The following is a 27,692-nucleotide window of genomic DNA, read 5'->3' as shown; positions in this document are numbered from 1 at the left end:
AATGAGCCCAAGGTGTAGGAGAGGCGCACACTGCAGCAAGAGGAGGGAGGGATGCAATTTTGCTTATTTCTTCCACCATTCCTTTTGCCACATCCCACCCTATTCCAGTGGCTTCTCCAACTCTCCATAGCAGCTTTCCAGGTGGCAGCAAAGGGAAAGAGGAATCAGCAGAAATAGCTCCCCCTGCCCCACTTTTTAGATGAGAGCCTCCCACGTGTGAAATTCTGTCCACCAGAACTTTGGATTCAACTTATAGCGGTGCTGTCAACATTTCTCTTTTTTTAAGGGAAATCCCCATATTCCCGAATAGGATTCCTCGCAAGAAAAGGGAAAAGTTGACAGCTATGACTTATAGTGCAGAAATGCTTCCCAAGTTAGAAGAAAGATAACATAAGCAGGGTGAGGAGATTTGATTGTTGAAATTCTGTGCATATAAAACAAACAGCTGGATTATACAAATAGTGTAGTTTTACAATACAGTTTGAGAGTGTTTTAAAATGGGGATAGAGTTGCACACCACCCCAATATCTGAGCAGTGTGAGATTCCAGGGTTCCACCTGTTTACCCAGGACTCATGTTTCTGTGATGGCCTGGGATTCCGATTCAGAGGCTGAACCAGAGGAATCCCAGCCTGCACAGGAGTCCCCGCCTCCAGGGCCGGCTGAACTGGGGCAAGGCCTAGATTCTGAGGAGCCTGCACCTGTGTCAGATCCTCAGGAGCAGGCACCAGGTGAAACCATTCTGGCCCCAGAGGTGCTTGAGGACTCAGTGTCTACAGGTGAGCCTCCTCCGGGGCCCAGTAACCCTTCGGCCTCTCCTGAACTGCAGAGGCTTAGGGCAGAGAGGCGAAGGGAACTGGTTGCTCCCAGGAGGAGTGCTCGCCTTAAGGCCAGGGGATGCGGGGCTACTGGGGGCCGGGACTGCCCCTGGCCTTAGAAGAAGATAAAGGTCAGTCAGCCCGGTCCCAGGTTGCGGGAGCAACGTTGCTGTTGGCTTCAGACCTTCCAGTGTTCCTGTTCCCTGCCCGGCCTCCTGCTCCTGACCTTCCAGCATTCCTGTTCCCTGCCCAGCCTCCTGCTCTTGACCTTCCAGCGTTCCTGTTCCCTGCCCGGCCTCCTGCTTCTGACCTTCCAGCGTTCCTGTTCCCCGCCCGGCTCCCTGTTTCGGACCTCGCCTCTCATCTTGTGAACTCAGACTACGGTAACGGTACCTTCCCCCCGTGACCAGCACAGCTTCCTTTTGGAAATGAAGCACAGTGGCGACTGTTGTGTCTTTTAGATATAGGGTTTATTTACATATACACAACCAGATCCTATGTTGGAGGGGTTCACAGCATCAGTACCCCAAAAGGGCCTTGCTTCTCTCATAACCGCAGCCTTGAATTCCAGCAGAAATCAAACATTGCTCTCTGACCCTCTCCTTGCTGCTTTTTCTTCCGTTCCTAGGTTAGCAGCCAACTCTGCTCTTCAACCCAGGCTTAATCCTTATAACCATCTAAACATTGGAGGAGGGGGGTCACCTGTTGTAGCTTTAAGGACTATGATCTATCCATATATTTACAGCTGAATTTAGATGGAGGGATTTCACATCTTCTATCATGGTCATCTCAGTAGGGGTTTGTTCCCTGCAGTACTGGAGGCATCTCTCCCATCCTGCCTTCAGCAAGCCAGCCCAGATTGTTCTGCCCTTTTTCTCAGCTATTCCAAGCCTCCTGTAAAGGCCCCAAACCCTTCCTATGATAGCTTGCCCAGTTACCCTGACAACCTTCCAAATCCCCTGTCTCTCTTCACTCTTCAGGGCAGGGGGGAAGGACAGTTCTCTTGCATTGCCAATGGCCCTCAGTGGCCCTGTGATGCTTCTGAATGGTCCTAGCTTGGCCAGGTCATTTTCTTTGCATAGGCTAGCCCAGGAATTCCTCTGCAGCTGGTATTTCCCTTTCATATCCCAAATATTCAAAATCTTGCCATTTATTCATTTCTAGGATTTTGAGGGTCCCTTCCTCAAACCTACAACAATATAATAATAAACTGCTGGGTCTCTTCCTGTACAAAATGCCAAGAGAAATATAAGCATCAAAATAATTTAGTGATTTCCAAACCTTTTATATAAAGAAGTCTAAACTAATTACTTCTCAACCTGACAGCAGCTTAAGAACACTGCCAAAATTTACCTGTTTTGCTTGCAAGTACAGATTACATTTTTTCTTCTCGATAATTATGTGCCAAAAATAGCATAGGAGTAACAAAATGTTAGCAGAAAGCATTTTGTTTAATTTATCCAGGGATGCGCTGTATAGATATACCACCCAATTGCAATCATGTTATTTTGTTTAATCCTATTTTACTGAAGTAGAAGGAGCTCATATGATGTGCACAATATGAAAAACAGCATTGTTATTTCAGCCCTGAATGGGAATCAAGATCACTTGGTGTCCTGCCATTTGCTTTAATTGCATAATAGGCAGATGAGAAATTATGTCCCAGTACAATGAGCAGAACTTCCAACATAGACTTCAATAGCTTTAAAGAAACTCTTTATGCTATATATTATGACATCTGGTTACACTGCACTGATTTACAATACAGTACATACAGAATGTAAAAGGCAGTGGTAAAGCAGGTAAAAGAATAAAATGAAAAATATTTAAAGTTATTTTTAAATAATTTAAATTTTTTTGCTCCTAGAGCATTTAACAGGTTAGTTCATGGGTAGGCAAACTAAGGCCCAATCGCCTTCTAAATCCGGCCCACGGATGGTCCGGGAATCAGCGTGTTTTTACATGAGGAGAATGTGTCCTTTTATTTAAAATGCATCTCTGGGTTATTTGTGGGGCCTGCCTGGTGTTTTTACATGAGTAGGATGCATGCTTTTATTTAAAATGCATCTCTGGGTTATTTGTGGGGCATAGGAATTCATTCTCCCCCCCCCAAAAAAAATAGTCCGGCCCCCCACAAGGTCTGAGGGACAGTGGACCAGCCCCCTGCTGAAAACGTTTGCTGACCCCTGGATCTGATTCTCTTACGCTGTCCTATTTGAAGTGTGTTGCATTTACCTGTCTCAGGGGACAATGGAAGCGTATACCTTCAGGGGTGAAGTAAAACCCTTGGAGAGTTACAGAGTTACAGGTTTCATTGCAGATAGGGCAAAAAAGGCTTTTGCTGCTACAGGTGTTTCTTCTGTCTGTGCTGCTCCCAATAGCAACAAGATAAGGATTTATGGTACAGCCTTTATCCATGAAAATTAACAAGAGATTTGATATTGCCTTTAAAGGCATGTGGATTGCACCCCCTAGGCTATGTGTATATACATACAGCAGGATGAAGGAAGAGATACTATGAAGTACTTCATACCTATAAGTGCAGCAAGTTATGCACTTCAGGAAAATCTACATTGAAAGCCCTCCCAGATTTGTGCAGGTTCCCCTAGCACAACACCTATACTTTCCTACCATAGTACCCCAGTTTAGATAAAGAAACTGCTGTACTGACAAGAAATTCTCATACAGCTGCCACATGTGCATTGAGTAATTCCATACACTTTTTAAATTGGCAAATAAACAGGGCAATATAATGTAATGAAGAGATTATGTAGATTATGCTGGACACATCTGGAGCAAAGCTATCAATATCAATGACAGGCAGAATCAGGCCAATTTCATATTCTAGTCAGCAAAAACAACTTCAAACTGCTGATTATTCTGAAGCTCCTCTCTTTTTTATACTTTAAATGCAGTTGTTAAATTTTCATTTTCTGTCAATGCTGAGACACATTTTCACTGAATTATGCAAATTCTGAATCTCTGTGCTTTAACAAAGAAAATATTTATCTCCAACTTCCAAACTATAATAGAACAAGGTTACTGAATGTTATGGGCTATATTTTGTGCAGTGTGAGAGACCATTCTAAGAAAGAAAGACAATACTCAAGGGAGCAGATAATGCAGTCTAGTTTAACATAAATCTGGCATAGACTTGTATTCCTTTGAGTTTGCTATTTTGCTGGTCACAAGCCAAATACAGTCCACCAGTCATGAATGAAGGGTTCTTTTTTCTATTTGCAGTGGGCTAAAAAACAGGCATAGTCAAAATCCTTGAAGGATGTAATATAAGGGTAGTAGATTGTGGAGGGGGGTGGGGGGTGTCATAGGTTATACACATAAGCTCTAAAAAAAAAGACCCCACCTGCCAGTCACCTGACATAACTATGAAATCAGCTGATTGTGCACTTTGAAGCCTCAGTTTTTGGGACTTTGTTATGTACTGAGTTGAATAGGATCCAAACTGCAGCAGTCTGATTGGTCCTAGAACAATAGGCTCCAAAAGGCAACAGTCTGATTGGTCCTAGAACAATAGGATTCAGAATGCAGCAGTCTGATTGGTCCTAGAATAGGATTCAGAATGCAGCAGTCTGATTGGTCCTAGAACAATGCAGCAGTATGATTGGTTATCAGGAACCACCCAATCATGCTCCAGATAGAAGTGAATCCACAACCTGATTGGCTTACAGTAGAATTCCGGAATTAGCCAATCATGTGCAGCCCATTGTGTAAATAATGTATATAAAGCAGATACTTTGAGGGGACTTTCATTCATTCCTCCCCACCACTATGAGCTGAATAAAGAGCATGAAATCACTTTGCGACTCTGAGTATATTTCAGACTTTTAAGCACAGCACAAGCTATGTGAGCCCTTTTGCAAACAGAACCATACTACTCTTTAAATTTCCAGAAATCAGAGGTTCAAAGAGGAGGGTGGTAATGTTTATGAAAGAACTTTAAACAGCCATGCACAGCTGTTTGAACATCTGGTTTTCAGAGGTCCAGTGCTCTTTCTCTTTCTAAAGTGAATAGGGTGGTGGTGATAGTGTTGCTTTGTGATTGCTGGTGGAAGATGAGATTGGATTACTGGGCTCTAAGCCCTCTTCATTGGGAATTGTGCACATGGAGTCATTTCCCCACAGGACTAGGACTACAGGACCTAGCATCCCTAGTCTGAAAATGGCACTTTGCACATGAGGCCTGCTAAGGATAAGAGACTTGTTGATGGGAGGAATCGTTTGCAAGGCATCATTTTCCCACTGAGCAAAGATGCTCTCTGCCTTCCTGCCTCCCATAAAGGATGTTTCTGGGGAGCAATTTGGGAAGAGGCCAGAAGCTTATTGGATTGGAGAGAGAAGAAGATGCAACCAGGGCTATGTTAGCTTTGAGCCTGTTACCAAGCTTTTGTTGAGAGGTGCTTTCAGAGGAAGATTTTTCCTCAGAACCATAGCAGGGTGAGAGAGGGTTAAATCTCCATCCATATCTGCTGAGACCCTGATAACTGTCAGAGAAGCATGTAATAATGCATTTTTAAAAAAAACGCTTGCACATTAAATGCAAAGTTGCATTTAACTTCACGGCTAGTTGGCCCTCATTTTTCTTCTCAGCATATAAAGCGCTCTAGGTCAAATTTGTTTTTATTAGTCAAGCTAGTGCTGTCTTACCCAATTACTAGATGACCTCTCTAGAAACAACTTCTACATTTTTTCAAGGACTAGGGGAACAGACACAGATCACAACCAGAAAAGGATCTGTGAACTTTCTAGTCCTTGGCACTCATGTAACACTGGGATATTTACATTTCTCTGTAGTATTGCATCATGTTTTTTCTAGGATGATATTCTGGACTGAATCATCATCTGTCCTAGCTTTTCTAGTTAGCCTTTGGTACTTACATTTTAATTTCTCTTGGGTACAGCTCAATGGTTGTGTGACTTTATGAAGAAGTTTGTTCTGTCATTGAAACCTGTGTGCTGTCTATTCTGTAATTGTTTCATTCCATGGGGAAGACTGCTCTACTCTGCCATATCAGGTGTGTCCAGACAAACCTTTTATACTGTTTTCTCTATGGTTTACCCATACATTTGTATAATAATAATTTTAAATGGGGTATATGCATGACATCCTTTTTCTTTTTTTGCAATAACCACATGCTTTTTTCCCTTAATCTATTTTTCCATTAATGCAGAAAAATCTTACTTAAAAAAAAAAAAAAAGATTCAGAACAGCAGTGCAAAATTTTTTTGGTGTGAATGTTTTTAGCACTTCTTTGTGCTTCTACCCTTCAGGTTTAGGTGGGTTTGGTTTTAACATGGATAGTGGTGTTCTTGTGCTATCCACTAACTGTACTTCCTTCCTTCCAGTTGCTCTCACTTTGTTCGCACCTGAGCCATTTTATTTTGGTCCACCATTACTGCCAGACATGCTTTTACTTCCATTTGTGCCAACACTGGTTCTGAAAAGAACTCCAAGGGTCTCCAGGCAGTGAGTGGGAACAAGTTTCTTGTTTAAAATTATTGTTTTAAAAAATGAATTGGACATTAATTGAGAAATCTGTTATCTCTTTGTCTCCTTTGCCATCCTGATTCTCTCCAGATGTTTTGGACAGATGGGAGTTGTAGCCCAAAACATCTGGAAAGCAGCAGATGGGCAAATGTTTCCTTAGAGACTGAGTGAAGGGCTAAGTCATAGTTCAAAAACAAAACAAAACCACAGCAGCATGGTCTCCCTTGGGACAGACTGCCCTAATGAATGGTGCTGCATCATGATCTACTGCCATCCCCCCACTCTCCCACCCTGGAATGCCCATGGGAAGCATGATTGCTTAAACACTCTCATCCATCCAAAAACTGCTTCGAACACTGGTTCAACAGTTTCGCAACCTCCCTGGGAAAAAGGAGCTGGAAAAGAAAGGTAGAGCTGAGTGTGATCTACATACTGATAAGACTTCAGTCCTAATCTCTAGATCAGTGTTTCCCAACCTTGTGCCTCCAGCTGTTTTTGAACTACAATTCCCATCATCCCTGACCACTGGTCTTGCTAGCTAGGGATGATGGGAGTTGTAGGCCAAAAACATCTGGAGGCACAAGGTTGGGAAACACTGCTCTAGATGACTCCCCACCTACCCAGCAGTTTCATCTGGATGTTGAAAAGCATGGGACAAGACAGTAGCATATGCCATTCTGGTGCTCAGATGTCATGCATTACAATTCCCATCAGCCCTAGCCAGTCCCAAGGAAACAGTGCTACCTCTGAGATCAGGAATTCTGCAGAAATTGCCTCCTAAACCCATCCCAGACACCTGCTCTAGAAGGGACCTATGGTTGATTATACTCAAAGCCACAGAGAGGTCCAATGTAACCAATCCAGTTGCACTCCCCAAATTCCTTGGCATTAGTCATCCACCAGGATGACTAAGGTTCTGTCTTGAAAAAGCAACACATAAAGCTGAAGTGAGCATAACATGAGGAAAACAAATTTTATCTGAGCCTTTGAGAAGAACAAGTACAGGAAAGAAAAAATATCGGACCCACAGGGGTTAGCGCAAGTGGGGAAGTAGAGAAGATCATGGAACTGAGAAATTATGTACTTTTATCAAAATGTAGCAACATTTCATTTCATTTCCACCAGTAATCTGCTTACCTTTAATACCCAAAGTACTCGTTAAGAGGAAATATTAAACTGGAAGAGACCAGTGCCGGCCCTTGCACTCATTTCCATACAAGCCAAATTACCAGGCAATTAACTCCCTTGCTACATTTTTCCTTATTAGAGATGTTTTTATTGCTAAATGGAATACATTTACTAAAGTAAATAATCCTTTGGGATCTTACTTGTAGCTGTTTTGTTTAATTCTTGCATTTTAGATTTATTTAAACATCGATGTAGAAAAAAGTTGCTTAACTGAAGGAAATGAAACTGAAGCTGTTGAAGAGAGTATATAGGTTTTATTTGCCCCTCTTCATCTTTGGGTGCCTGTTACTGTGAGTGACCATTATTCCTCTCCCATTTTGTTCACTATTTATCCTTTTTTCATGGCAAGCGAGAGTCTGAAAGGGTTGCATTTTTGCAGCAATCACATTGCACATAGTCCAGCCAAACACATTTGAGTTCCTGTGGTTTCATAAGAAGTTAAGCAAGTGCTTAATAACCATGGCTACTTGCAATTTTGTGCACTTGCAAAAGTGAAAGCCTTGGTTGAAGAACCTGGGTACTGCTACCCCTTGATTGCTCTGCATTCATAGAAATTTGCTACTTTAGGATCCTCCACCACCATTTCCCCCGCATGTTACAACCTCTGTAATGCAGCTTCTACACTATATGTTGTTTGCTGTAGGGACTGAAGGAAGTAAAGGATCTTATTTGTATGAAGTCAGAGATGTGGGGTTGGTAAGTTTAGACACTAGGCAGTAAACGTCCCCTCTCCTTTAGTGTACTTGTCCTGCTTGTCTTATATTCTGGTCTTCCGAATCTCTGTACTTTGCCCTTCCTTTTTCCCTAGCAAGTATGATGTTGTTGTTGTTGTTGATGATGATGATGATACCCCACCCACCTGGCTGGATTTCCCCAGCTACTCCGGGTGGCTCCCAACAGAGGACTAAAAATAGATTAAAACTTCAAACATTAAAAACTTCCCTAAACAGATGCATCTTTCCTCTTGTGGGTTAATTTGAGATCATAGAATTGTAGAGTTGGAAGGGACCCTAAGGACCATCTAGTCCAACCCCCTGCAATGCAGAAATATACATCTCCCCAAACCTGCAACCTTGGCATTATCAGTGTTGATGAGGTAGGAAGCTATTTTCTGCAAATACTTCAATAAGGGATAAATATTGCCCTGGGGGAGAAGTGCCTTTGACACTCCCCTCCCCCATGGTCAGCTTTCCAGGGCTACCTTTTTATGGTGCCTGGTGCAGGTGTAATGTTGGGGGCCCTGTTGCTGCCCTCTACAGGGACCCATCCATGTGTATTCAAAGCTGGTGACTGCATGTGGGAATTATTGCATGTAAAGACTCCTCTCTCTTGCAGTTGCCCTGGCATTCAGCACAATCCCGGCTTCCCTTTTCTGACAGTACCAACAAGGCTTCTTTTTACTGTTGGTTCAAAACATTTTCAGGTGGTGGCTTTCACAGTGCCAGTTCTTCACTAGGGAGTACCAGGACCAATGACTAGAAACACTTGAGGGACATTCTGAAACAGCAAGAAAAATCACCCAGTGATTTCACTGCATACTGCAAGTGGGTTGAAATCGAATCTAGGCTTAGATTAAAGAAGCAATGCAAAACATAAACCAAGAAGTTCAGCGTTAGAGGAGCATGCTCTAATGCTTAATTGCTATTACACTCTTCCTAGCGGCACACAACTTGGCATTCCATAACTTTTAGCAATATCCCCCCCAAAAAAAACAGAACAGGAAAACAGGGACGAAGAAAGGGAGAAGAACTGTTCTTTATGTTTTAAGTAGCCTTAATATTCAGTATGGCAAGTACCAGGAAAAAAGTGATAAGAGGAAAGAAAGGCAACTTTGGACACACCACTTACTGTTGTTATTCTTCAGCAGATATTGCTGAACAAATAGAATATTTCAGATGAAAGATGAATTAAACAAGGATTGAAATTAAACCAGAGATGAATGAAATGCAAAAAGGGATCAGAAATAACACAGAGGTGTAGATGACTAAGTACTGACAGGACTGAGAGATGAAACTATGGCAAAACTTGAAGGAACAGCTGGTGAAATGAAAGAACCCACTATAAAAGTGAATGGAGAAATGAAGCAACTAAATGATAAAGCTGAGATTTTGGAAAACAAAAATGAAGTTATAAATGCAGAGATCTGGATAATCTGACATAGATGGAATTGAGAGAGGAAGAGTTCTACCTATGACATGACATGATCCCAGGCTATAAAGCTATTAAATCTCTGTCATTCTTTTTGGAAAAAGAGTGGAAGAAACACCAATGAAAGAGTCAATATTAGTTAAGGCTGGAAAAACATGGCAAATGCACAGGAAGTAGAAACTGGAATATACAGAGCTGGGTGTGGACCAATAATAAGAAAGGGATTGTGGAGTATGATCTTAAGATATGATCACAGCAGAGCGACTCTTATATGCTCAAAGAGGGAAATGTTTACCATTATTTAGTATGATGGGAGGATTGCTTGCTGAAGTTGTTGCAGATAAAGCTGAAACTATTTCCGACATTTATCAATATTATTAATTGGGATCCCCTTTTGGACTTATTGTGTGAAATGGAAAGTGAACATGATATTTGAGTGGAAAAAATAGAAAAAATGCTGGTTTGTAGAAAGTAGAATAGTTGAATGTTATCATAGAGCAAATGTTTTGAATAATTCTTTGTATGTACCGGTAACTGACAGTCAGAGAATTGGGATTCCTTTCTCTTTTTATTTCACCCCCTTTTTCTTTCTTTGTCTCTTTTCATTTCTTTTCTTTTTCTCCTTTTTTCCTCCCCTTTTTTTGTTCTATACATGCTCATCACATATTTATTTTTTCTGCTTTTACTTTTCTATAGACTTGGTGGTTTTTTTAAATCTTGCTGTATCATAAAAAGCCACAAGGTGTTTTCCCCATCCCTGGATCCCAGAAAGGGACTAGCAATTTAGACCCAACCTTTTTGTTTTAACAACGTGTGAGCTACCACAGTAGAAATGCACCTCCTCCGTGCAGGTGTGTGTGTGTGGTGTGTGTGTGTAGGAGTGCTTAAATATTACTGGAGGAAACCGTGGTGGTGGGATGGGACACACAGAAGCAGAGACTGCCTCACTTTGGCAACACAACATCAGAATTGCCCCTTGATTCGTGTAGCCAGCAGCTACGCGCGTCAGTCTCCCCGCCTGGTTACAGGTGCGGCGCAGTTCGCTTTTAAATGGCTACTGCGTTACTCCCGGCCCTTTGAATCCCCTCTACTACTGAATTGTGTCTGGCTTCTTCCGCGAGCCTGTGTGGCGGTGGATGCTCTGCGCGTCACGCTCCGCGCCGGAGTGGTGGCATTTGCCTCAGCTGTGTAGGTGCCCTGAGGGTGATCCTCTCTCCCCAAGGCTGCAGCGCGGAGGCGCGTGAGGGCCTCTCTCCCTCCCTCCCTCTGCGTCTCCCTGCCTCAGCAGGGTGTAATCAGCATTTTCATGAACCTCCCTTAGCTCCTCAAGCCGAAGGAGCGGGGAGAGTCCGGCCCTGGCGGGATAGTGACAGGTAGACCTCTGGCGGCCGAGGCGAGGGCGGCGAAGCGACAGTCGCTGCAGCGGGGAGGGTCGCTTTGGGTGGCGGTATGTGGGCGCCCGTCGAGCAGCCCGGCAGCCACTTCCCTCTCCGTGTGCAGGCGGGAGCGGAGGAGACACACGGTGAATATCCATAGTAACAGGGGATGCGGGGGGGGGGCGGGGAGGCGCAGCGGTAGATCGGCAATCTGCCCGGCCGGAACCAGCGCGGCTTACGGCCCGGACCTCTCCGCTGCGCACGGGAGAGCCCGGTGAGTGACGACGAGCGGTCGCGGCCCTCCTTTGGCGGGACGAAATAATGAGGTGGGGTGCGCGGGGAGCCGAGCTGCGGCGGCGGCGAGCACGCGGCCGGGAGCGCGGGAAAAGGGGGAGAGGCGGCGGCGGCGGCACCGGCGGGGGATGGGAGGCGGGGGGCGCGCGCTCCCCTCTCTCGCTCCCTCTCGCCCTCTGTCCCTCCCTCGCTCGGCGGTGCCGGCGGCTGGATGGATGGGGGGGGGGGAGGCAGGCAGGCAAGGGAGGGAAGCGCTCAGCTGCGCTGCGCTCGGCTCGGTTCCGCTGCGGCGTCCCTGCCTCGTTCGCCACACGGCGGGGAAGGAAGATGCACAAAGGAGAGGGATAAACGCTGCAGAATATAAATATCCCCGGCTTGGCTCGCAGCCCCCGCCTGCCCGCCGCCGCCGCGTTCGCTTCGCCTCGCCACCGTCGCGGCCGCCGCTTCGCTGCGCCTAGGTGAGACCGACCGCCCGGCCGGGGAACTGATGAGTAAGCGAGTCGCTGTGTGAGGGGATGGCTCGGGAGGAGGAGGGTCCGGGCTCAGCCAAGGACGGTCCCTGCCTCGGGCAGCCGAGGGGGGCTCCCGCTCTTAGGCTGCAGGTTGGACGAAAGGGTGAGGAGGTGCCGAGCGAGAAGGAGCCTTCGTCGCTCGGGTCCGTCTGGCCGCCCCTGCCTCGCTTCGCTCTGCAGGCTCTGCGCTGTGCCACAGTGGAGTGGATATCACCTCAGAAGGGCAGCTTCCCTCCGTCCCTCATTCCCCCCCCCTTCGAAAAACAAGCAGTCTTTAGGAATGTCGCCGGTGCCTAAAAATAGCCTTTTTAAACGGAAAGAGAAAAAATTGCAGAGAGACAAAGAGGGAGCAGGAGAGAGATGTGCCTCGCCTGCCATGTAGTTCTAAGGAGCGCCTGATGGAAGTGGTCCTGTCGTGTGGCGGGCGGCGAGTTTTTCCTCGCCTCTGAGTGCTGCTGGGGGAGGGGGACCGGGAACGCTTCATCTCCAGTGCGCTCACTCCATGTATTTTTAAGCAGTGATTAAAAGTGGGCATGTACTTTCCAGCGATACACCCTGGAGAGCAATAACGCAGCGTGCGAAGCCTGCAACTGCTTTTTTTTGTTTTGTTTGGAGGTTGTGTCAGCGTTTACATTGCACAGGGGGGCTTGATAACATTCGCCGTGGTCTCAAACTTGTCAAGGAGTGGAGGGCGATGGGGTCTCGGGTTTGCAGAGAGGCTCTTTTCCTCCTCTCTGTTCAGATATTTTCAAAGAAAGGGGCTTGATGCCTCTTCTCAGGTTTGGCACACCTGCTGATTGAAAGCATCCTTTCATCCATAACATAAAAAATGACATTTTAAATGCCATCCATTAAATATCTTGTATTTTGGCCCGCCTTTTGAATGAACTGGACACAGGGGAGATGGAAAAAACGTGCAAACCTTTATTCCAGCCATATCTGACTGGAATGCTACCATGTGACAACATACTTATAGAGGTAGCATTCTCTTAGGCCTTAAAAACAATTGCTTGACAGTGGTGCAGTTTCATTTATTTCAATGAGATTCTGTTAGGGTAAGTAGTTATTGAGCTGGTTGGCTACTCAGTATCTTACAACTGCATGACTGTAGGTGTATACGTACATATATATTTCCTAGGGGAAAATGTACGTCATCATCTGTGAAGTGTGCAGCAGTTGTTATTTTATTGCAAGCTGTACTCTCAACAAATACTCATGCTGCGCTTCAGACATGCTTTTCTCACACAAAAGTCTGTAACATAGTGGGAGTACAATGAACAAAACAGTCTTAGATGTTTTATACAAACCTAACTGTAGACCACATAACTCTGAGAGCTTTAGCATTTAGGTTTATGTGTATTTACACCTGAATGCTGAAACAAATTGCCACCTTTGCCCATGTCTGGGGAAGTGGGTGATTTTAGAAAGCTGGAGATAATGTGTTTCAGTGTGCATGAAGTCATGATATATCTAGTAAGCCCGGTCTTATTCAACATCTTTATCAACAACTTGGATGATGGACTCAAGGGCATCCTGATCAAATTTGCAGATGACACCAAACTGGGAGAGGTAGCTAACACCCCAGAGGACAGGATCACACTTCAAAACAACCTTGACAAATTAGAGAACTGGGCCAAAACAAACAAGATGAATTTTAACAGGGAGAAATGTAAAGTATTGCACTTGGGCAAAAAAAATGGCTTGAGAGCAGTACATGTGAAAAGGATCTAGGAGTCTTGGTTGACCACAAACTTGACATGAGCCAACAGTGTGACGCAGCAGCTAAAAAAGCCAATGCAATTCTGGGCTGCATCAATGGGAGTATAGCATCTAGATCAAGAGAAGTAATAGTGCCACTGTATTCTGCTCTGGTCAGACCTCACCTGGAGTACTGTGTCCAGTTCTGGGCACCACAGTTCAAGAAGGACACTGACAAACTGGAACGTGTCCAGAGGAGGGCAACCAAGATGGTCAAAGGCCTGGAAACGATGCCTTATGAGGAACGGCTAAGGGAGCTGGGCATGTTTAGCCTGGAGAAGAGGAGGTTAAGGGGTGATATGATAGCCATGTTCAAATATATAAAAGGATGTCACATAGAGGAGGGAGAAAGGTTGTTTTCTGCTGCTCCAGGGACACGGAGCAATAGTTCCAAACTACAAGAAAGAAGATTCCACCTAAACATTAGGAAGAACTTCCTGACAGTAAGAGCTGTTCGACAGTGGAATTTGCTGCCAAGGAGTGTGGTGGAGTCTCCTTCTTTGGAGGTCTTTAAGCAGAGGCTTGACAACCATATGTCAGGAATGCTCTGATGGTGTTTCCTGCTTGGCAGGGGGTTGGACTCGATGGCCCTTGTGGTCTCTTCCAACTCTATGATTCTATGATTCTAGTAGCAATGTGGACAGTATCTAAACCTTTTAAACCTTAATATTTAGCTTTGGCAACATAATACTAAATTGATGCCATTGTTCCTTGGAAAGATTTTCTACTATTATTTGCCAAGAAGCCATTAATCAACCTTGAAGTTATCCCTTGGACACAGTGGGCAACACCTATTTTGGATCCATGATTATAATCCTTATTGGCCTAATCTGCATTATCAGGTGTGCTGAGGGAACGAGACTTTCTCACAAGAGTAGTTCTTTGGTTTTTCTGTTGATTTCTATATAAGTCCAAGGGTTTTTAAAGAGCAAAAAGGCTTTTCTTTTCAGAGCAGGAGATCTTGATCCTGCAATGTTTAATTATCTCCATGTAGTAAAACTCCATTCTAATGGCAACATAAAGATTTTAATGAAGCTATAAAATGGAGACTTAGTTATTTTAGTGAATGCTATTTGGTGCAGCTTGTCAGGTAGAGGTTTAGCTCTCTCTCCCCTTTGATACATGTAAATACACACAGGCTGTGATCTTGTAGACCAGTGTTTTAACTGTTCACATGTGAGTATTTTTTATTAAGCTCATTATTCAAACCTGTTGCATGAATAAAGAAAAGCTTTGCTAAGTTGTTGCTGAATGAGAGCCCTGAAGTAATTAATGCAAATGACATGTCTGACTCATTTTGATTGGTAAAAAGGAAGGGCATGTACTTTTGCTATTTAAATAGGCCAGTTTAGTCACAAGAGGAGTTTTTAAATGAACTGTTATATTAGTTCATGCATTATATATTCATTAGGGTTCAGAAGGTATATAAGAGAAACACTTTAAAAAATCAGTTACAATTTCATCTCCCCAACTTTTTTTTTTTAAAAAACACCAAGATAAAATGAAGTGGTAGATAAGGAGTTGCAGTCTGACTATTAAAACAACCAGGGCAAGAGAGGAAGTCTAATATCTAGAATACTTTATCAGCATAATATCCTCAGAAATGGATGTGATTTTCACTAGTAGAGATTGCTGAACTTTGTAAAGTTGCAGCTCACAAATTGCACCTTCAACAAGCCCATTCGCTGTGCTTACATTGGCATAAAACTAGGCTCTGGAATACGTAGAATCATTGAGTCAGTGAGATTTTTTTTTAAGCAGTAACATCACAACTATTAACAGTAAAGTTTTAAACCTTGAAACTGAGGACTCTCAGAAAATAAAATAAGATGTTAGCAGATTTAAACACCATAAGACATTTCTGGCAGACTAAATGAGAAACCAATTTTATGAAAAGTATCGTACAGGCAACATGGAAATGGAAAAAGTCCATCCTGTGTATGAACTTTGAAGATATTTTGTACAAATTGTTAAAACTGAAAAGGAGTCAAATGCGTATGCAAGTGAAAGACAAATGCCGGTGATGCAATTTTAGCAGATCTCATAGGTTTTGTATCTTTTGGACCTACCTCTAGATCAAGAAGTATCATAAATGAAATTTTAGGTTATGACTTACCAGTTTACCCATTGTTTATCCTATTAAAGCTACTCTCAGAGGCAGTATGCTTCGGAATGCCAGTTGCTAGAAATTACAAGCAAGTAGAGTGCTATTTATTGCACTCTGGTTCTGCATTTGGGCTTCCCATGGGCATCTTGGCTGCTGTGAGAACTGGATTCTGGACTAAATGGTCCATTGGCCTGATTCAGCAAGTCTAAAGTAATTCTTAATCACAGTTATCCAAAGCTTTGGGGTTATTATTTAAAAATCTCAGTCCCCTAAAAAGCCATTGTCTGGACATGTCTCATAGGAACAGTAGATACTTTTTGAGATGGTCCTTAAGATATGAGTGTCCCAGACTGCACATGGGTTGAAAGGTTAAAGTCAGCACCTTGAATTATGCCCAGAATCTCACGGGTGCAATATATGTCCATATTCCAGAAACAAAAAAAGGAATGGACAGCTGCCTTGTGAATCACTAAAGCTTCCAAGTCATCTTCAGTGGCAGTCCAGTTTAGACTAATCTTGGGAGTTACAGACACTGGCATGATATATTGAAATGTATCAATTAATGTTTTGCAATGTTTTCGTTGTTGCTATTACGATTATATAGTGCTATATATGAGGTTGTAAGTCACCATGGATAGATACTGTACATTGTATGATGCCTAATAAATTTCTTCAATAAATAGCCAGTAGGATGTATTGGGAGAGGTAGAATAAAAATTACAAGTGGCGCAGAATGGAAAGGTGGCAATACCAATCTCAGAGCTGAAGCTATAGGAATTCTCAGCATTTCATGGTTAGTGCTGAATCTGAGTTTGTTTATAGCTAACTGTAATTTAAATCAGCCTTAAGACACCAACCACCTTCTGCTTCTTCCCAGTAAACACTGTCCACTTGGCTTTTCATTTTTTTGACAAAGTTCCTCACTGAAGACTCCTGAGTATCAGTTATGGGATAAGTGGGGCAGGTCATTTTATGGAACAGTAACTAGTTAAAGAATAGTCATCAGAGAATAGGAACAGTTCTGCAATGGAGGAATGTGAAAAGTGAGTCCCCTGAAGATTAGTATTAGGACCTATGCTTTTTAGCTTGTTCTTAAATGACCTAGAGTTAGGGATGATCAGCAAGCTGACTAAATTCATTCAGGAGGTTAAAACCAACCAACCAACCAACCCAAAGGGTTGTGAGTAGTTTCAAAAGGATCTCTCCAAACCAGGTGAATGGGCAGTAAAATTACAGTTCAATGCACTTGTGATACAATAAAAGCAAACATAATATAATGCATAGAGGGAATCATTATTTCACATGTGCAGTAATGAGATCTGAACTGGTGATAACTGGCCAGGGGTGAGACCTTGGGGCCATAGTGGATAGCTTAATGAAGATGTTGACTCAATGTGCAGCAGCAATGATGTCGCATCCTAGGAATGAATCAAGAATGCGTCTGAAAATTAAACTGCCAATATCATAATGCCACCATACAAACCTATGCTGGAACCATATTTGGAATAGTCATCGTATGGTGTATATTTGTAGTCATCTCACCTGAAAAAGTGTATTGTGGAGCTGGAAAGTTCAGAAAATTGGAAAGAAAACGATCAAGGCATTGGAGTAATTCCCCTATGAGGAAAGGGTTCAAACATTTGCGGCCTTTTAGTTCTGAAAAAAATGTTTAGTAAGAGAGGACATGTTAGAGGTGTATAAGTGGTGTGAGGAAGTGGATGGAAGGGAGTTTTTCTCCCTTTCTCATAATAGTGATGCTGAATATTGGAAGATTCCGGAAGGACAAAAGGAGGAACTTGTTCACATAGCATATAGTTAAATTATGGAATTCATGGAATTCACTCCCAGAAGATGTAGAGGTCGCCACCAATCTGGATGGATCAGGTCATTTCCAAATGATTAGACAAATTCATGGATTAGAAAAATTCATGGAAGATAAGGCTATCAAAACCACTGGTCATAATGGCTGTATCTCCAGTCCCCAAAGTCTCTGAATATCAGGCCCTAATGGTGAGGCACCTGGAAAAGGACCCCCAATGCATATCTTAAATTTCAGGCAGATCCCTTACTTGAAATATTTCTATTCCATCTTTCACAACTGCTTGTGGCAGCTCAGTCAGAACATCTCTTCAAAGTAATTTAAAATAATACAGTATAACAAAATTAACACTTAAATTCTAAACAGTAAAACCTACAACTTCTAACCAAAGGCTTTCTTGAACTGTTGGGACTTGCAACCAAGCAGGCTGAACACTGAGGGGAAGTCATTACACAAAACCAGGCTTGCCCTCTATGCTCCACAAATATCCTGAAAGGTGAAACAGTTCATGCAGAGACAGAAGCTTTCTAAAATATTTCAGTCTGGGGCCATGAAGGGTTTACAGGTAAGAACATACACCTTAAATAGGGTCTGGAAGCTCATTGGCAGCAAGTGCAGTTGACACAATGTGCTTCATTTGCCAGTTCCCACCAGTAGGCAGCCTTTGGGATTCTGCACTAGCTGTAGATTCTAAACTATTTTCAAGGGCAGCTCTTCACACAGAATACTACAGTAGTCACTCCTTGAAATTTCAAAGACATGGGTAACTGGCATGGATAACTTTTATAAGGCCTGGCTTTTAGCAAAGAGACACAGCTGAAGAATCAGATAAATGTATTTAAACAACACTCCATACTGCTGCTTATTCAACAGCAGCGGTGGGCTTTGAAGGAAATGTAAATGGTTGAGCTGCTCCAGTAGAGCAACAAATATACCACCGATAGCAGATTGCATAGTCCTGAAGCACTTGGCCCTTCACCAAGCATAATTTCATGTCATCTTGATTCAGTTTTAGTTTGTAAACCCATATCCACCTTCCAGACATTGAATCAGTTTAACAACAGCTCCTGTTTGCTTACTAATGTACAGAGCTAGGTAACAACAACAACAACGTATAATCAACCCCATAGTAGCTTATTACATAGCTACATATTAAATAACATTATTAGCTACATATTAAATAACAGCAATTAGGGCCATCCCTGTCATAAGGAAGTGCAAGGCATCTTTGGCTACTTAAGGTATTATTATATTTTTCCCTAGATAAGCCTTAGTACTATTAGATTTTGCACCTCAGGCCCCAAAATGCCTTGGGGAAAACTTGTCTTTGTATTTTTGGAATGGGAGAGAAGAACTAGGTCAATGTTAGTGAAATGGTTACAAGTGATTTTGCACTTCCTTGTTGCTGTAATTCAGGCTGCAAATGCACCCGGGAACTTGTTGGCATCTGATTTCTCCACTGTGTTAACATATTCGGCTCAGAAAGTAAAAGTGAAATAATAACGTTCATATGGGGAATTCTATATAATAATGCCATATGAACGTCCTTGACCACAGCTCACAGTATAGGTATACGTGACCCATTCTCCTACCATGTATGTTTAGTTATATGGATTCTGTATTGTAGTAATGAAGACAGAAAGCACTGTGACAGAGCCATCTACTGGGCTTGGGCAGGAAGGGGGCAGCAGGTCCATTGCCACCTAGGCATGCCCTGCTAGTGGTAGTTGGCGTTTTCTTCCTCTTCCTTTTTCACGATGTCAGCTTCAGGCTGGCAATGGTTAAGGGACCTGAGAATCAGGTCCTTTGTGTAATATTTAAGGTTTTGGATCTAGTCGATCCAAAACAGCTGGTGTTCTGCTCTCAAAACTCCATGTTGTGGGACTTTCTACCTGTTACTGTGGGTAGGAGAAGTATAAACTCCCCTGCCCACTGTACCATTTCCTCAACATGAGGGCTTAGGATTGCAGTTACTGTTAATGAATTAAGACCATTAAGGCTGCAAAGCTGAAGACACTTACTAGGGAATAAGCCCCATTGAACTCAAATAATCTTATAAGAAAACACAATTAGGATTACTCTGTAAAATGATAGGACAGTTTTGAGTTCTAATTCGTTTTAAAAATCAGTGACATTAATAATTAATGATAAAACAGTTATAACAGACATATTGTTTATCTGATATGAACTGAACTCTTGGTCCTTTGATTAGCTATTTTGTATGAAATTTTATTTCAGTTATATTTCATTTGGTATTTTGTTAGTTTGGTTTCGGGAAAAATGAACAGAATTAATCAAAATTGGTCCTTGAGCATTCATCATATTCATGTTCCCATTTGAGAAGTGTATGCCCTTGGACTGTGAGCTATTAGCCCTTTAGAAAATGCCTGCAGGGTCTGTATGTACATTTAACTAACTGCTTCTGCTTTCTCAAATATTGCTATAGGAAACTAAAAAGGCTGCTTGGGTATTTCTGTATGATTTCCCTATTTACTGCCTAGGCAATGGATGCTTACTAATTATCTACAATAAGAACATAAGAATAGCCGGCTGAATCAGGGCAATGGCCCATCTAGTCCAGCATCCTGTTCCCAAAATGCTCGACCAGATTCCTGTGGGAAACCTGTAAGCAGGGCTCGAGCACAAGAGCACGCCCTACTCCTGTGGTTGCCAGTAATTGTATTAAGAAGCATTGTTGCTTCCAACTGTGGAGCCATGGCTAGTAGCCATTGATAGCCTTATCCTCCATGTTGCCCCATCCTCTTTTAAAGCCATCCAAATTGGTGCCCATCACTGCCTCCTGTGGGAGCAAGTTCCATAGTTTAACTAGGTGCTGCATGACAAAATAGCTTCTTTTATCTGTCTTGAGTCTTCCAACATTCAGGTAATAATGATAATAACTTGAACCCCACCCATCTGACTGGGTTGCCCCAGCCACTTTGGACGGCATCATTGGGTGCCCATGAGTTCTAGCATCATGAGAGAGGGAAAAAACCTTTTTAAAAATCCATTTTCTCCATGCCATGCATAATTTTACAAACGTTTGTCATGCCACCACTTACTCGCCTTTTCTCTAAACTAAAAAGTCCCAAATTGGCTGCTATTTACTATATCAGTTGCCTACCCCCTTGGAGAGCTTTGTGGGAGAATATTAAATGTACATTGGGGGAGCTGAATTTTTATTTATTTGGAATATGTACCACTTTTTAGCAAAGACTTCTCAAAGTATTTTACATAATAAAATTGGGCAGCAAGTTAAGTCTCAAACTTTCTTAGGCAGATAGGGTCAACAGCTCTTAGTTCTTGGAAGTCTTGGTGATAATGACTGGGGGAATCATACTGGCATTTTCTGGTGATCTAGTTGTTGTTGGCACCTCTGGGGGTGAAGTCAACCCGCTGGAGAATCACAGCGCCTGCTGTGGCTGCAGAGACAGGTAACTTGTAACTGCTGCCTCCCATTTTGTTTTTGCTGCATTGTTGTTGTTGTTTAGTCGTTTCTGACTCTTTGTGACCCCATGGACCAGAGCACGCCAGGCACTCCTGTCTTCCACTGCCTCCTGCAGTTTGGTCAAACTCATGTTGGTAGCTTCGAGAACACTGTCCAACCATCTCATCCTCGTCCCCTTCTTCTTGTGCCCTCCATCTTTCCCAGCATCAGGGTCTTTTCCAGGGAGTCTTCTCTTCTCATGAGGTGGCCAAAGTATTAGAGCCTCAGCTTCAGGATCTGTCCTTCCAGTGAGCACTCAGAGCTGATTTCCTTCAGAATGGATAGGTTTGATCTTTTTGCAGTCCATGGGATTCTCAAGAGTCTCCTCCAGCACCATAATTCAAAAGCATCAATTCTTCAGCGCTCAGCCTTCTTTATGGTCCAGCGCTCACTTCCATACATCAATACTGGGAAAACCATAGCTTTAACTATACGTACCTTTGTCAGCAGGTAATGTCTCTTTTTTTAAAAGATGCTGTCTAGGTTTGTTATTGCTTTTCTCCCAAGAAGCAGGCATCTTTTAATTTCGTGACTGCTGTCACCGTTTGCAGTGATCATGGAGCCCAAGAAAGTAAAATCTCTCACTGCTTCCATCTCTTCCCCTTCTATTTGCCAGGAGGTGATGGGACCAGTGGTCATGATCTTAGTTTTTTTGATGTTGAGCTTCAGACCATATTTTGCGCTCTCCTCTTTCACCCGCATTAAGAGGTTCTTTAATTCCTCCTCACTTTCTGCCATCAAAGTTGTGTCATCTGCATATCTGAGGTTGTTGATATTTCTTCCAGCAATCTTAATTCTGGCTTGGGATTCATCCTGTCCGGGCTTTCACATGATGAATTCTGCATATAAGTTAAATAAGCAGGGAGAAAATATACAGCCTTGTTGTACTCCTTTCCCAATTTTGAACCAATCAGTTGTTCCATATCCAGTTCTAACTGTAGCTTCTTGTCCCACATAGAGATTTCTTAGGAGACAGATGAGGTGATCAGGCACTCCCTTTTCTTTAAGAACTTGCCATAGTGTGTTGTGGTCGACACAGTCAAATGCTTTTGCATAGTCAATGAAGCAGAAGTAGATGTTTTTCTGGAACTCTATAGATTTCTCCATAATCCAGCGCATGTTTGCAATTTGGTCTCTGGTTCCTCTGCCCATTTGAAATCCAGCTTGCACTTCTGGGAGTTCTCAGTCCACATATTGTTTAAGCCTTCTTTGTAGAATTTTAAGCATAACTTTGCTAGCGTGTGAAATGAGTGCAATTGTGTGGTATTTGGAACATTCTTTGGCACTGCCCTTCTTGGGGCTTGGGATGTACACTGATCTTCTCCAGTCCTCTGGCCACTGCTGAGTTTTCCAGACTTGCTGACATATTGAGTGTAGCACCTTAACAGCATCATCTTTAAAAATTTTAAATAGTTCAGCTGGAATGTTTTGCTGCGTTAGTAGCACCAAAGTGACATCTCTGGGGCAGAAGCCTCTAGTGTGTATGGAGATTCTGGGCTTCCCAGATGACAAGACTTCCCTCTTGGCCTTGCTAATATGGTCCAAAGGAAAGCAGAGCAATGCATTTGGCACCAACTTGGCTGCAGTAGTTGCTGGAAGGAGGTTTACAAGACATCATCCAACCATCTTAGGGACTCAACTCTGGATTTGTGTAGGGTTTACTCCTTAGCTTTTTTTCTCTTCTGAAGATGTCCTGCAAGGCAGTGGGTAATGGTGATCTAGTAACATGACTGCATCACTTGGTGCTCGACTCAGGCTGTCTTGTTCGGTCGGGTCCTTTAGAATGGTCCTTGTAAAATCTTATTCCAGCAGGATTGTTATGCTGAGTTTCATTTTGGACCCCCGGTGTGGGTTGTACAATTGCTCGTGACTGTAGTTGTGTGGATAGTGTCATTATATAGTATAGTGACTAGCTGACATTGGACTTAAGTCGTATGTGGGTGGCATCAGGAGTTACCATCTACTACCTGTTCTTGATGGAGAGAGACAATAAAGTTCTTGTTTAGCTTCTGGATCAGTGTGCCCTCTAAACTTTCAGTGTGGTATTTCTGAGGACTTCTGTGTATATTGTAGTTATTGAACTGCTAAAGATTCTTACATGAATCACCTTGAGGGCCTCAGTGGGCTGAAAACATAATTGTAAATATAACAAATGATTAAGCCTCAGCCTAGATCTATTCAGTCCACATCTCGTCTCCATGTGGGCATGTGAATCAAGCCTATATCATAAATACTGTGCTTTTTATTTGGCAGGCATGGTCAACTTTGTTTTCAGGGCTCAGAAAACAGAGGCATATCTAGAATGCTTTCACAGGCATTAGATTCCTAAAGTGTACAGTTATTTGGGGTTATTTACATAAGCTCCCAAGAGTGTACCATTTACCTGGTTTCAAGAATCATTATGGACTCAGCATAGTAGATAGAATGAGGGCATTCTACTAGTACTTTTTAAAGATGATTTTGAGTTTTGTCTCTCATCTGAAGCAGTGCCATAGCTACAGGGGGGCTAGACTTTTTTTCCAGGTGAAGCCTCCAGAGGGGTGCCATTGAAGCTCCCAGCCTGCATGTGTGTACACAAATGCTTGGGGTATGGGTGTGTGCCAGACTGGGTCTTTGGCCCAGATGAAATAAAACCTAGTTTCTCCCTAGTTTACTTGCAGGGAAGGAAATGTAGATGTACCTCTATGTATGCTATGCCTGCCATCCAAATTAATATATTCCAGATCTGACCTTCACAGTTCTTTGTATTGCTTCTACTTAAAACTTTAGTTAAAGAAAGAAAGCCTTAGAGAGCGTGTGAAACTTTGTGATGCCTGATACATATTTTATGTTGTTCCATACAGATGAACTGGACCTAAGATCTATATTTCAATTGATGCTCAAAGTAATGTCTCATTTCCCCTTTAGCCAGTCCGCAAGGCTATTTTTATTTCCCTGGGATCAGTATAGCAGGAGGTCAGGATACTGTACGTTGTGCAGATAGTCTCAAAGGTATTAAATAAACCTATAAAATCCTTATATTACACTGGTCAACAACAAATTTGTTGTCTGCGTTTTTTCAGTTGATTTAGGACAAATCTGATGCGCTGAATCCAAAAATCACATTGGTTTTGCTCAATGAGGTCAAGCTTTTGAGCTATGGCCACATGTCGTTTTTTTACATTTTTGTTCACATGTACACTTGTGTGGAGCATTTTAGAAGAAGTTGGTGGGGGTAAATTTTGCCATGTCAAATAATTGTTTTGATTGGAAATGATTATTTTAATGACAAAAAGTATTCAGGTCCGATAGTTCTGGGTGATTATGTCGAAAAGGAATCAGTTTGAAGTCATAAAACCTCGAAATCTTCCATAAATTGGTGCAGCAAAGCATAAAGTTGGGGGATCAAAACTAAGTTAATGGGGCAGCCATCCCACGAAGAATTGTCAAAGGACTCTGCCGAACTGTTGGCATCCAGATTGAAGGAAAAAAACCTCCTCTCTGACAGTGCTCGCATCAGCTTCTTCCGCAACAGGCATCAAGAGTACCTCCATTTTTTCTCGGAAGAGAAGGACTTGGTGTACTGTGCAGATATTGCTCAGCTTCTGCTCAAGCTTGGAGTGCCACAGTGTGAACCCAAAGATTGGAGACCGTTCATTGACAGCAGCAAGCGATCACTGAAATGGGTTCTGCTACACAACGGCAACCAGTTTGCCTCTATACCCCTGGCTCACTCGAGTACACTGAAGGAGAACTATGAAGCGGTGAAGTATGTGCTGGAGAAAATTGGTTATGATCAGCATAAGTGGTTTATTTGTGTTGACCTGAAAATGGTGAACTTTTTGTTGGGACAACAATCTGGCTTCACCAAGTACCCATGTTTTCTGTGCATGTGGGATAGTAGGGACCGTGCTCAGCATTACATGAAGAAGGACTGGCCTGTGCGGGAGGAATTGGTGCCTTGCAAAGAAAGGAACGCCATCAACGACCCTCTGGTGGACAGAGACAGAATACTCTTCCCACCGCTGCACATCAAGCTCGGCTTAATCAAGCAGTTCACCAAGGCTCTGGACAAGGATGGTGACTGCTTCACTTACTTGTGCTAGGCTTTTCCAGGATTGATCATGGATAAGTTGAAAGCTGGCATCTTTGACGGTCCTCAGATCTGTCAGCTCATCAGAGATCCAGAGTTCGGAAACTCAATGAACGAAGTGGAACTGGAAGCGTGGAAGGCATTTGTTCTGGTAGTGAAGAACTTTCTTGGCAACAATAAGGCCAGAAACTACGCAGAACTTGTCAACAACATGCTGACTGCTTTCAGAAACCTGGGCTGCAACATGAGCATCAAGATGCACTACCTATTTTCACATATGGACCGGTTTCCTGAGAACCTGGGTTCAATGAGTGACGAGCAGGGGGAGAGATTCCATCAGGACATGAAAGAGATGGGGACCAGGTATCAGGGTCGCTGGGACGCAGTCATGATGGCTGACTACTGTTGGACTCTGAAGAGAGACCTCCCTGCCGCTGAGCATTCCAGGAGTTCCAAGAAACGGAAGTTCAAGCCCTGATGTTTGAAAAAAGGTGAAGCAACATGCAATTTACGTGTACTTACCTTTATCAATTCCCACCATTCAGTTTACAGTAATCGATGTTTCTATCAGGTAATCAATATATGTTGTTGGAAAAACATTTTTTTCTCTTAAAAACATATTTAGGATGATATGTGTTGACAAAAATCAGCTGATAATGCCACAAAATTGTAATTGATTTTTTCACAAGATCTGATTTTTTTCAAATCAACATAACACAAAAACCTGACCTGATGGAGAGAAACGGATGCCATTTCCTGATTCAGCAGTGCAAAAATACCCTAAATCAGTTGTAGAAATCTAGACAACATTCAAAAAGTAAAAAATTGTTGCCCAGTGTTATTTATGACACATGGTAACAATAAAGGGGTCATATGTGCATTCAGAAATGGTTAATCTTCATACTATTGCTATTAAATAATGGCTTTTCCAATAGTAACAGATCTTAAAGGCAGGCAGTTGGTAAAGTAAATTAAACACAAAGTTGGTTTGGGAAAGTAATGGCAACTTTTGGTTTAGAGACTGGGGCATGGGCAGCCATTTTAAAGCACCCTTCCACTCATTTAAATAACTTTCTTGTGAGCTGGCTTGGATTGTTCATTATCACAAGTTCCAGAATATCTTTGCTATATGTCTCTGACGTGTTTCCACCCTAATGGCTGCTAATGAAATTCTGCCAGAAAGTTGACTTTATTCTTTGACTTTATTGTACATGATTGCAGATCTGCTTGACAGAACAGTTCTGGAGTCACTTACACCATGTCTCTCTTTGGTTAAGAACTGCTTATTAATTCATTGTGCAGGAAGAACAAAAAGGTCATCCCCACTCCTTAAGGATGATTAACTGCCTGAATGAGCTCTTGTAGCTGCTCTGGATATTTGTGATAGGATTTAGTTTTTAGGAATTAAGTATCTCTAGAGATCACAAAGCATTTTATAATCCCTTTTCTTGGGAGGGGGTGCATAATATGTTTATCCACAGGCTTGTTGGCTGGTTTGCTTGACTAAGTTGTGGAGGTCCCCAAAGTGTGTAGTCATAACACTAATGCAATATTAAAAATGGGGATGAAGCACAGTGCAGGAAACATTTAAGCACAATTTCATTTTCCACATCTGATGGGCTTCTGAAAGTTGTCACAGAGAATTTTAATTAAGCATAGGGCTGAGATAACTGCAGACCTCCAGATTTTGCTGAACTAAAAGTCCCATCATCCCTGGCTATTGGGCATACTGACTAGGGCTGGAATCCAGCAACATCTAAAGTGCCCAAGCTTTCTTCCTCTGGGCTAGCATATTGTAAAGCAGCTGTTTAAAATATGCAATCAACGGCACACATTTTGTTTAGAGTTGATAATATGAATAATGTTTGTGCTGACTCTTGTATTGACTCCTTTAAAATACACATTTTCCTAAAATGGTTCCAAGAAGCATATATGTTAAAATGAGGTTCAGATTTGGACCTTGTTGCTTAGTGTCTTTTATGAATCACATCTTTTAAGATGTTTCAAAAATGCAAATTATCAAAACTATTTTCATTTTTAAAATAAATTTCTGAACATTTGAATGGAGTGTTCTTTATGAATGCTCTCTTGACACAAAACCAAGTTTTGTTTTTTTTCCAGAGTAGCAGTGACATGTTATGTTGCTAGGTAACAAGGCAGAGCTGTATTGCTTTATTTGCAGGAAGAAGAGATGGGTTGCTGTTAGCAGCAGTCACATATAAAATGTATAAGTTATTACTGGGGCAGTTAATTCCACCCACCCCCCAGTTTCTGCAATAAAATGTAATTATTTTCTATGGCATGTTGAACCATTGCTTGCCAAGCTGATGGATACAATTGTGTTATTCTTACATTAATGACTTGTGTATTTCAGGGTGTTCATAAACATAAGATAAACTTTATTTATAGCTCCATTCATAGAGTGTGGGACTCTTAATCTCAGGGTCATGAGTTCTAGCCCCATGAAGAGCAAAAGAAGGGGGTTGGACTAGGTGACCCTCGTGGTCCCTTCCAACTCCACAATTCTATGAAATCAAATCAAAATAGTTAGCTTCTGCTATTTCAGCTTCTGCTTTCCTTTGGTCACTTCTGTCCCCATCTGCTGCCT

The 27,692-nt window shown here is 42.5% G+C and overlaps 1 protein-coding gene across 16 annotated transcripts in view; it reads left to right on the top strand.

Annotated features, from left to right (window-relative positions):
• ANKS1B (ankyrin repeat and sterile alpha motif domain containing 1B) overlaps nt 1–27,692 on the top strand; it is a 343,850-nt gene that overhangs the window by 260,540 nt on the left and 55,618 nt on the right. Inside the window, exon 1 of one of the 16 annotated variants that reach the window (XM_081927919.1) lies at nt 10,805–11,032. The exons of 11 other annotated variants lie outside the window; for them this stretch is intronic. The gene's annotated coding sequence lies outside the window, so the exon portion shown is untranslated. 4 more of the 16 variants (XM_081927917.1, XM_081927930.1, XM_081927931.1 and 1 more) reach the window with 4 other exon arrangements.

This window comes from Podarcis melisellensis (genome assembly GCF_964234715.1).
Source record: "Podarcis melisellensis genome assembly, chromosome: 10".
NCBI classification, from domain to species: Eukaryota; Metazoa; Chordata; class Lepidosauria; order Squamata; family Lacertidae; genus Podarcis; species Podarcis melisellensis.
The sequence above is the reverse complement of the archived record's forward strand: the minus strand, read 5'-3'. Positions and strand labels throughout refer to the sequence as shown.